At 39.8% G+C, this 12,149-nt stretch overlaps 1 protein-coding gene across 11 annotated transcripts in view; it reads right to left on the bottom strand.

Moving 5' to 3' along the window:
• ntng1a (netrin g1a) overlaps positions 1 to 12,149 on the bottom strand; it is a 270,500-nt gene that overhangs the window by 168,051 nt on the left and 90,300 nt on the right. The gene's annotated exons all lie outside the window — the stretch shown is intronic.

The following is a 12,149-nucleotide window of genomic DNA, read 5'->3' as shown; positions in this document are numbered from 1 at the left end:
GAAACCAATGCTACTTTTACCTTACATTTCCACACATTTATATTTACTGTGTGTGCACGCATGTGTACAAACATGACCGAACTTTCCAAGGCCAGACTATTATCTCCGTAATGCTCAATCAGAGAGCTATTTACGTTCAAAACGGCAGAGCACCACAAATCTTTGCCGGCTGTACATTCTGGCAGCAGAGAGCAGATGGTGAGGCAGAGCCATCTGACGGACCTGTTTGTGTTTTTCAAATCATGAAATTCGATATAGCATGCCCCTTAATCATTTTATAACCACCCCCACTCTGTTTTCATCTGTTTGTGTCTCTCCCTGTCTTTCGCTCTCTCCCTCTCCTTCCCCTCACTTTCCTTCCTTGCTTATCATCGTCTCAGTATGTGCCAGACTTTATCTAATCCTCATGCCTCTCTTCCCTCTCCTTGTTTTAGCCCTCGACGAGCTGCGCCGCTTTCCCGAGATACTTCAAATAAGGAGAGGGAGAATTTGGTTTCGTATGCAATGACTGTATTTTACCCTGAACTGATCACAATGTTGACGACATGGTGAAGAGGTTTAAACAGCAGCGTTGGAGCATAACAAAAGGCTTGAAAATGGCACAACAGCAGGGACAAGCCATGTAGCGTGTCTCAACATCATTCAATAGCACCGCTCTGTGTAAGCGCATCTCATTCTGTAGCATTCACTGCAAGCATATAGTGAAAACATTTTTTGCTTACAGTCCACCCTCTCCCAGTGTCTTCCCAGTGGTTTTGTTGACCATCACATCACCACACCCTCAGGCTGCGTCTCGTGATTATTTACAAACTTATAAAAATATGTACTGATAAATAAAATTTGATTCAGTCACATCTGCATATTGGCAGGTGACTTTCTGTGCAGGTTTCTTGGCCAGGCAAATAGGTTATGTGCAGTTAACATATTAGATATTGCAATTGATAATGTCCTAACAAGAACAGCATTGTTACACTACTATGAAATATGGTACCAAAGACCCTCTCTGTGTATTTTATAGTAATCAGACTAAAGTTATTGGGCTGCTTCTTGGTAAGCATATTTTTTGTCAAGCTTTAATGTTGTCTTAAAATGTCACTCAATTCTCAGGTTGACAGAAATCATTATCAGGCAACCTGACAAATGCATACAGTGTGTTCAGGAAAGCACTGCTGATGATTGTGAAAAGAAACAAAGAGTGTTTCTCAAATCTTAAAGTATTACTGGAAAAACTGTGTCAAAAAAATCTCCAAACTACACCTTTCTCCTCCCCTCCTCTGACTGCATTTGGGTTGTACTGATGTTAAAGTGTAAGTTTCTGTAGGTGGTGCTCTTCCCTCTGTCTGCTCAGGCAAAGGAGTGACTGCAGCTGACAACACAGCTCTTCGGTTTATTCCACACAAATGAAAAATGAAGCACATCATCTCCTGTGAGCCAAGGACTAACCCTGACATGAGTCATTCAAAGGGAAAGTACACGCAAAACAGTGAAAACATTGTCAGGAAGAAGACCTGGGTGGGTAATATGCACCATTCTTCCTCTAACAAAGCAATGTCAGTTAGAGCAGCAACTTGTTTGGACTAATGCATACACAAAATAGGGAACAATTTATAGGAATTTTAGTTATGTTCCTTCATCAGGAAGGACTTATCTAAGTGATCTGTATGCAGATAAGATATAGGACCTAATTCTGTTTAATTGACATACCTATATCAAGCAGTCTGGTCTCAATGCAGTCGCCAGAGTTACATTGGTTATCTATATTTCTGCAGACCAGGAAATGTTGCAACTTTACATTTCACTGTGTTGCAATTTAACAGTTCTTTAGGGGTTTTAGGGTCACTGGTTTGGCAGCCTATTTGCCTGTAACTCTACCACCATTCCAAGACACAAACCTCTTTAATAACCGGGATATATATATATAAAAATATATAAAAGACTATAGATAAGATATAAGACTACATATTGTCTGAGGTTTTGGATATCGTTATATCTGTCAGGTGTGGCAAATTGGTGAGGACCCAAATGCAACAATACTCAGGCAGGAAGGACAAGGAACAAAAAACAACATTTTAGAGAGAACCAAAGTCCCAAAAATCATATAATCCAAAACCTGAGAAGTGCCAATTCCAAAAAAACAAAGCAGCAACACAAAAGTTAAAACAAAATATAAACTATGAAGAGCAAAGTACAAATCAGGGAAAAAAAAAAAAAAAGGAACAGGAATGAAAAACCAGGAACAAAAAATAGAAGCATAGCACAGGGAGACACAGGAACAGTCTCAGGGGGATAACACAGGACAAACTGACAAAGACATCAGGGAGCACACAGACTATATACACACCAGGACCAATTAACAAACAAGACATGGCCGGACATAGGATGAGAGCGGGAATTCACACAAAAGGAGGAAATGAAAAGCAACACATGACACATGAGGGCAAAACTTCTAAATAAAACAGGAAATCACAGAATAACAAACTGAAACACGACAATATCGTAATATGACAAAAACCTTTCCCTAGTTTTAAAGGCTGCATTACAGTAGAGTGATGCTAAACTTACCAGACTATTCTACTTACATACATACTTGCCTTTAACCACTTGATAATTATTCATTACAAATCTCATTGTGTTAGTATTTGTGAAAGTATCAATAGTCATCCCTACAATATTGTTGCAATATCAGTATCAATGAGTATTTGATCAAACATATTGTGATATTTGATTTTGTACACCAGTCCCAACATTTATGAAGTGTTGTTCAGAAGATTTCAAAGTATCAGCCTTATGTAAAAGTGCCTTTCAACAAGACATTTAGTTTGTGGTGTTTAACATTCAAGAACCCAAAATCAATGTGTTTATTGTAGTGAAATGGCTCACAACAACGTGCAGTGCATTTTCGTGCATTTTGATCCTTTTGAGCACAGCAAACCAACTGCACTGAGTTCCAACAAATTGGAGTGAATTAAAACAAAGCGGATCAAGTCACAAAAAACATACCTGGATGGACACGACAGTATCTGGGAAGAGGAAAGGAGTTCTCATATTTGGGTGAACCGACCCTTTAAAGAAAGCAGCAGTGGAAGCATTAAAGGCTCCAGATTTGTACGCTTAGCAGTCCTTACTTCTTGCAGATGTGAAGCCATATTAATGTCTGTGGCCTCTGTTGCCATATCACGGTGAGCAGGAAATCTTTCTCCATTGCTCTCCCCCGGTGGCTTGGTTGGCGGTTTAATTTTGTTGAAGTGTTGGCAGATTACCGCTACCTCGGTGCTGCTGTCATGGAGAATGTGGCCCAGGCAGGCAGTGAGCAGGGAGCCGGCACATTGATAAGGACAGCTGCTCTTGGGAGATTTCCCTCGGGAAAACAGTGAGACAAGGCCGGCAAAGACACGTTGGACGTCAGGTGAAAACACCAGGACCACCCTCATTTTAGCACACTGGCTGGTATTCAAGCCCCTTATTATCAGATAGGCAGCTTACAAGCTGGGAGACCATCAACTTTTGTTGGCAGAATCAAAGAGCTTAAGGGTTGCATTCTGATTGGATTCACTGGCCCAGGCACAAAAAGATCAGCAAGCAGATTGATAGAAAAAGAAAAAAAGTAGAAAGTCTTTCCCCCCCACTGGATTTATTACAGAAAAACATTAAAAAAAATAGTTCCCACTTCACAGCAGAGTTTTTGAACTTCAAAGGGAAGACAACAGAGACGATAGAACAAAAAGATACTGATAACAATGAGTCTTTATGTTCATCAACGTCAACACAGGGAGAGATGATCAAAAAACATATTTAGTTCAACTTTTCATGAGAAAACACGTACTTTAATGGGCTCATCAGGGAACAGTTTGTTCTACAATAAAAGTAGTGAAAAATGACATTTATTTCAGTGGGTTCACGTTTGAAAACCCTCCCTGAGGCATAGCATCTAGGCTCCACCATTTATCTTAAACTCTCATTTCCCATTTTAGTCTTTTTGTTTAGCCAAAACAAAGAACTTAAAACAAAACGACATTTCCATAAAACAGCCAGAAAAGCACTGGCCAGAAACCATGACTGCTCTCCCTTTTCAGTGTGAAAACAAGGCAGCAGCATGCCTTCAGAGTACCTCCACTGCTCTTTCCCAGGATCCCACTGGGTTTCCTTGACAGAAGTGGAGAGAGGAGTGACTTTGATGAGGAAATGTTCCCCCCTCTGTGCTCAGAGGTAGTTGAAACTTGACACAATGTTTATGTGTATGCATGTACAGTTCGTGAGTGTGAGGGTGCACATTCTGATGCACAGCCTGTCTTTGAAAAATTGCTCATCCTGAATTATAACCATCTATATATTCTGATGTTTGGACTGCACTGAGCAAGACTGCTGATAAAAATGACTCTACTTGCATTACACATTAATTCTGGCTTTTATATATGGCTTATATATACAGTAAGGATTAAAAGATTTGTGTTAAGATAAGCTTTGGGAAAACATTGAGGATAAATGTCCAAAAAGCCACTTAGAAATAATAAACGATGATTCACAGAGATATAATAATGATGTAGATAGTATCAAGTTCAGATATTAAGGGTGGTTGGTTCTCAATAACCAGTTTTCACCAGATTTGTCTGTTGGTCCAGGCTAAAGCTGGCCTGATGTTGTATGGTTGTATTTTTATCCCATGATCTGATATTGAAACCAGGCACCAGGCTTGTCTGTCATGGGAAAAGGCAAACTGAAGCAAGGGACCAGCTCAAAAGTGAACATAAAATGGCCAAGAGAGCTTTTCAGCTTCTGTCAATAGCATTCTCTTTGGTCCCTTAAAAACTAGGGACCAGCTTTGTTTCTGTCGAGACCCATGCATTGAATACAAAGCTAAATGTCTTCCTATTCACATTTTTTTAAAATTTCTTATCATGCAATAAGATCCAATTAACTTTATGGCAGTTTTTTTTATCTAACCCTACCCATTTGGTATTCTCATTTTTTATCATGGACTTTTCAGACTAACTTTATATTCATCTTTATCCTCTCCCATAATATAAGCAACCTGGAGCTTCCTGAAAAAGTCATGCTGATTACCTGATGTTACATTGTCCAATTCTAAAAACAGCATGTACAGCTTTTACCAAAAATAGCAGCTAGTTTACTTAAAAGCCACACATTTACAACTTTGCATACAATGATTAATGTCAGAAAATCTTTTCACCAGCGTGTATTTGCCAGTTATTTGGTTCAATGGTTCGTCAGCGAGGTGACACAAACCTGCTGCACTGATTATCTGGATTGAGGATGGGTCTCAGCTCAGAATAGACCCTTATAAATCACTTGACACAGATCTGGATAAAGGAGCAGAACCAGAACCTTTACAGAAACTGGATCAGTTGCATTCAAGGCATGATCAAGTAGACGATCAATACATCAAGATTAGTTCACTGAGATAGTCCAGCTTCAACTCTAGCCTAAATACACACACAAATACAGGTAATTCTTTGTGTGGAATAACAGCAGCATGGCGTCACACCCCAACATACCAAGATTAATAGGAAAATACACAAGTTAACTTACAGTCTAAAAATAAAATTATTATCTGCTATGTTGAGATCAAAGGCTGAATCAATGGGCCTAGTGATTGATATACAGTCATGTGGACGCACTGCTGCCCATAAAGCCACCTGAACGTCACCATACCTCACGCTGATGGCCGGTCATTCACCAGCAGTACAGCAACTTGCAGGAATAATCTTCCCGCTGGTTTTATTACAGTGATGAATGAGTGCTCATTAGTGTCAGCCACCCTCGGAAAGGTTGGACATGATGAGCCCTTTTCATTCAAAAAAAAAAAAAAGGCCTGCGACTGATGAATGTACATTTGAGGTTTTTACTTGATGCCCTTTTCCACTGTATGAAAAAGTGACGCATGCTTCTTTTCATAGAATGAAAAAACAGTATGTTTCACACGCTTGATCAAATTCACTTAAATCTGAGTTTAAGATAGTTGCCTGGTACAGTACTTCAGCACCGCTTACAGAGATCATGTGCCAAGACGAAGTATGGAAGTGTACAGTGCATGCATGTAGATCAGGCTGTGCAGTGTATGTCTCAGGCTGCAGTCATCTTTATGTTTAATAATCCATGATGGATTTGGAGGTTATTGCAGTTCGTGGGTTGATATTTCCTCTCCCGGTGGTCTTTTTATCCCTGCACTCAAAGATCATTCAAGCTTGATTGGTATTCATGTAGGCCTGCTGTCTAAATGCATAGGGCCTTGTGTGGAAAGTATATTAAGTGAGTTGACTGTTTCACTCTTTTTACTGCCAAGAGGAAATAATATAGTTGCCACGTTTGAAAAGCTTTCCCTCTTTTTCCACTTATTTATGGTTCTTTAAGATGTCTCCTTTTTAAAATTCATCTTCACGCTATTCTCTTTCGGGCATGACATGAAAGAACGCTATCACACTTTTATGTGACAGCATTTGCGAAATCCTCTCAGCTGAGGACACACCAGTCCACGCTGTGGTCTGACTGGATCACAGCCCAGGACTGTTTAGACCTTTGCAAGTTTGACATATTGCCAGGAGTGCCAACTCCTTTTTATATCTCATGACTAGTATTGGTGCCATGCATCACTCCAGTTCCTGTGGCAACTGCCTGCCAATGAGTTGCAGCCCACATATGAAAATGCTCACTCAGTTTTCTACCTTGGCAATATGGTAGAAACACTACTGTCATCAGTGGTAAACACGTCTCCATGTATACATTCTTTATGCCACTGCACCTTTGAAGGTCAAAAAATGATGCATGACGATACTGAGAGAAAAGACATTGCAAGGCAATAATACCCTACAACAGCAAAGAACAAAGATTCAAAAAGGGCCTTTCAAATTCAAACTTGAATATTCTGTCCCCTTTACAGTTTTGACAGTTAAATAAATGACGTTCACTTGAACCTGCAGAGACAAACTATCTGATCCTCATGCCAAGTATTCTAACAGTCTGAGTGCCTCTGATTTCTGTTGAATAATATGTTGAATCTCATAAAGCCGTTAAAGTGCAGCTACCCTTGGTCTGTGTGTAATAACAGGAGACATTTGAAACACTGCTAGTTTTCAAGCCGTCTGCTTTCCAACAGTTGTGAATAAATATTGAATCATCCTTCAAGGCTGGTATATTACACGCATGTCACAGGAAGACTATTTCAGTCCTCCTCCCCATTTGACACTGATCTGGGGCATTTTATCGAGGGCAGGGGAGAGAATGGAGACATTAATGGGTGGTGTAATTGCATGGCAAGGCTAAAATAGAAAGATGAGTGAAAAAGATAAAATCGGAAAAAAATGGTAAAGTGCTGCTGTAAAAGATACCCGAGAAGAATCTCAATACATCTCAGCACAAATGTTTGACAAATTGTAGCCAGGAACCAAGCCAGCATTTTAGGAAAGAATACAGTGTGGGTTTTGTACAGACTCTCTCTTTTCATGATACACGTGAGATTGTACTTTCCCATTTCCCAAGCCAAGATCACAGTCTTCTTACATAGACTATTTTCACTAAAAGCCTTTGACCTATAGCCACTGTATGGCTTGTTTTGTTTTTAATGAGAAGTCTTTTGTAAAAAAAAAAAAAGATTGAAAAATACATTACAATTATTCATAAATGTACCTAGAACATGCCATGAGCCACAACAAGGACAAGCCTAGCAAAGGTGAGAGAGAGTCACACTTCAAGGGGCTTTGTGGAACTTCTGTGTTGTGCTTGAAGCATTCATGTGTGCTTGCAAACTCCATTTCTAAAACTAATGTTAGCTATTGTTGCTCTCTGTTCGCAGAGTGAAAAGAGGCACTGAGATGAGGCCCTCGAGAAAGTGCATAAAGCCACATCTGTCACGACTGCCTCAGAAAATCTGACCCAAGACCTTCACATAGAAATCCACAGTCCAGCTGCATTGAACAACTTCAACAAATCATCCAAAGGATTATACAGGTAATGCAGACACATGTATATGGTCTCATTTTTCAAGTTGTGTTACAATCAGCTCACAGTCTGACTTTTCATGTACCCCTACTTACTAACAGCTTGGATAAATACTTGTACTGGGACCTGCACTGAACAACAAACTATTTCATTAAAACCATTGTGATTTAAAGTGTGTCTTGTGTTGGAGTCTGATATTTATCAGAGTGAATCAGGAGAGAGGCCGAGGCTTTAATATTGGGAACAGTGACCTCAGAACAAATTTCCAGAGGTCAAATAAGATCTCAACATGCAAGTAATCATGTTTCTAATACGATTACTTGCAGTTTGTCTAATTAGTGTCTCATACAAACAACATTTTAATTCCCTAATTTTTGTGATTGTTAGTACTTCCAAATGAGTTTTTCATTAGCTCCAAGATATCAGTCTAGAAAACTTACAACACGTTTCAAACGTTTCTTGATATACTGTCAAGCACATTTTCACTGTTTTGGAGTTTTGCAAAGGTCTGGCACACAAAAGTGTACCTAGGACTCACAAGAGTCCTAGATACACTGTTTACTAATGTCATGTTATATCTGAGCACTTCTACATAACAACCAACAACTTGCCATGCTTGATATAGAGCTTCCTTTTTTTCCTGGATCTGCCCATTTTGTAGAGAAACAACTAGTCTCAGCTAATTTGGCGATCCAGTAAATCATCGGGTGACTAGACCAAAATGTATCATTACACTTTTTCTTTTCAATAATTTTGAAGTTACACTTTACATTTTATACATTTTAAAAAGGTTCTAACCCTTTGACATTTCCGAACTAATTTAGGAACTATGTTGAGCCTTTAAACACCAACGGTGAGCTGGGAGCATACTTGGGGATCCTAAGTTGCTACTGAGATACTGTATCTAACTAATAATGAACATCATGTGTAACACAATCAGCACTCTGAAACAAAATTTGAAATCATGTATGAGGGGTGTACTGTTCAGTTTAATTAAATTTAATTTAAAACAAAGATGTCAATGTGGCTGAGGTCATCTGCTCTTTGTTAATATAATCAAACAATGCGTTTGCTGTTATGTATTTTGTTCACATCAAAGAGAAATGGCTTCAAAGCCATCTCCTGTCCAATGAGCACCGACTCTGTGCAGAAAGTTCTGACCCTTGTCATTTTCTGCTGAGTTCATCATTTGGTAAGGAGCACATTGGACAGATAACGTGACCAGGGGTTTGTTGTGACACAAATTATCGCTTGAATTTTGTAGAGAGCATGGATCTATGGTTACCTCTTATATAAATTCTGCTGTGATGCATGCTATAAATTCACTATCTTGAGATTTAAATAGCAAAAAAAATGGTGGCACTGTCAAATCTTTTAAATTAAATAAAGTGAGTGCATTGCTACAATGTAGGTTTACTCCACACTATACTGCTCTTGTCTATATCACTGAAAGAGAAAAATGCAGCTGTGTAAAAAATAACCAATACAGTTCAACACATTCTATACCAGAGCATTTGATGCATCTCTGGGACACTGGTCTGCTCTGTTGGGTCTATTCAAGCTCTCACATGGTGCAATTAAGCCTCTCCATGAAAGGCAATGTACTACAACATTAAGGTGGTATTGTGGACGAACATGATTGGCAATTCAAAGCCTGTAAATGTTTTGTGAGGAGTGGATCAGAAGAAGTAAACCCCAATTCTCAGATCAAGGCCTCACTAATTCCACCTGCCGATTGGCCCTGTAATGATAATGTTTTGATTGGTCCGCAGAGAACTATGGTCTGCCTTTGCTGGAAGGGGTCCAATGAAGTATTCCTATTTCACAACTTAAATATGCAATGTCTGTTTTAACCTTGTTGATGAGGGACTCATTTTATTTAAATTTTTCGTAGATAATGAATGTTAAAAGCACTTTAACTTTTGTATCAATATGTTGCATCTTTAATTTGAGTGTTTTACAAAATTGCAGAATTGAATTTGTTACGATAGATAAGCGGGTAAATCTGCAACCATGTTCTTCTTGATGGATTTGACTCTTTTAGACTGCGTAGTGTGTGAGAAGAACACACTTTATCTTGGAAGCCACTTCTAGTTTGTTTAGTGCATGATGTTGCATTATTAAATCGCTAAAACAGCTGAAATCAAATGTATTTAGTCATAGCTAGGGGGTTCATCCATTGAGAAAACATTAGCTTGTTGCTATTAACATGCAACAAAGCTTACAAATACATCGCACTCACACATCTTGTCAGGTGGAGGCCCCCTTTTAACAATTCCCCTTGAATTAGATTTCACTCTTGACTTAATCTCTTTACTCGTGTAAAGAGGCTCTTTTTTTTCGTAGAGGAGGTTGTGCATGATGTGGCTTAATCCTTCCGCCTGCATGGGCACAGGCAGGCCTTTGATCAGCTCCTATTTGATGAGAGATATCGACAGACCTCATCTGACACAGCGGACAGCCCGCTGCCGAGCCCCGCCGCCCTCTCCTCCTGCACTTGTTGAGGTTGATGAGATTAAAAGAGGAGAAGATGGAAGCGTCAAATGTCGGGAAACACGGAGGGGAAAAAATTGCAGTGGCAGCGACAACTGGCTGGACCTTGACTTGATTTATGAGTACACTCCATTTCTTTTTATTTCCTCTTCTTTTTCTCTCTCTCTGGGTGTTCCCCCTTCTCCCTCTCTCTCTCTCTCTCTCTCTCTCTCTCTCTCTCTCTCTCTCTCTCTCTCCCCCCCCCCCTTGTCTCATTGTTCGTACACATGAGTTATTTGCAGCACAAAAACAGAAATGTGAGCACATACACATGCACACAGAAACACGCAGACTCCACTTCCTGTCACCCTCTGCAGAAGGTTAACAATGATCTCCTGTGTGACTTTCTGAGAGGTTGAAACAGACTCTGACACAACATAAGAGCTTGGCTTGAGTGTGAAGGCTGTTTCCCCAACGGTTCTTCGTCCCCTTCGTGGCTGTGTGACATTTAGAAACACCAATAATGTGCTAATGATGCAGTATTTTCACAGACTTGCCCCATGCCACCAATAGCAGGTATTGCAGCTTTCTCTTGTTTGCCCTCTGTAAAGAGTCAAACACTTAATTAATGTCTAATTTCACCCGGGACAAAAGGTGGCAGTGGATGTGCACGTATTATTTGACATACAGCCTTTTTTTTACTTGCCACTAAGGTGCCGACTAGCTGTCTATGGTGAAAGAAATATGGTAAAAGTGACACAATCAATGATCCCTGCCATTTGGAGCTCATGCACATGTGACTTAAGGGTTACTTGACTGAGTTCTCAATTAATAGTACAGCGACCCTTTCATTATTACAAATTGTATTAGTTCATAGCGGTCTTTAATGCATTAAGCATATCAGAGAAATGGTGTACATATATTCTAATGTGTTTACAAGCAGAATTATTAAGCTCATATATCCTAACCTCTCCGTGTGTCGGCTGACGTGTGTTCAAGGTATGTTTGTTAGGCAAGTAAATCTGAATGTAAAGTCAATCTGGTTGGAGAAAGCTTGTGGTTAGCAAAAATGGCATGACATCGATTCTTTGGGGCACACACACACACGCACACACACACACACACACACACACACACACACACACACACACACACACACACACACACACACACACACACACACACACACAGTGGCTAGACTGAGAGAGGCTGATGTCTTGTCAGAGAAAAACGCCCTCTGCTGAGAAAATAACCCTGCCTCAACCTCTCCCCCGCACACAGGAATGAAAGTGCATCTGAAAGCTATTTTTTCCCCAATTTGCTTCTGTTTAAGTAGATTGTCAACTACTGAATACCAAAGCCTGGCTGCCCCCTGACATTATTCATGGCGCAGTGGACCAGGCTCACAGAGTGGAGGAATTAGAAATTACTGAAAGAAATTCAAAACAAAGAGCACTTGAGCCACGATCTGCAAGGGCTGACGGCCTAGGCTTTTTTAATTTTTTATTTTTTTTCATCCTCTTTTTCTCTTTAAGCCAGGAGTTATATTATGGGTGCAATTTAATATCTGAGAGGAGGGAGGGATCTGGATTTTCATAATCTTATGATAAGGAAAGGGATTAAGAATAAAGAAGGGATTAATTCGCTTGATCTGCCAATATGGTGGACCAACAATTTTCCCCCCAGGAACTGATATGTTCTCCTCCTTGTACAAACCTAAGTAT

The sequence above is a fragment of the Acanthopagrus latus genome, chromosome 19 (genome assembly GCF_904848185.1).
Source record: "Acanthopagrus latus isolate v.2019 chromosome 19, fAcaLat1.1, whole genome shotgun sequence".
NCBI classification, from domain to species: Eukaryota; Metazoa; Chordata; class Actinopteri; order Spariformes; family Sparidae; genus Acanthopagrus; species Acanthopagrus latus.
The sequence above is the reverse complement of the archived record's forward strand: the minus strand, read 5'-3'. Positions and strand labels throughout refer to the sequence as shown.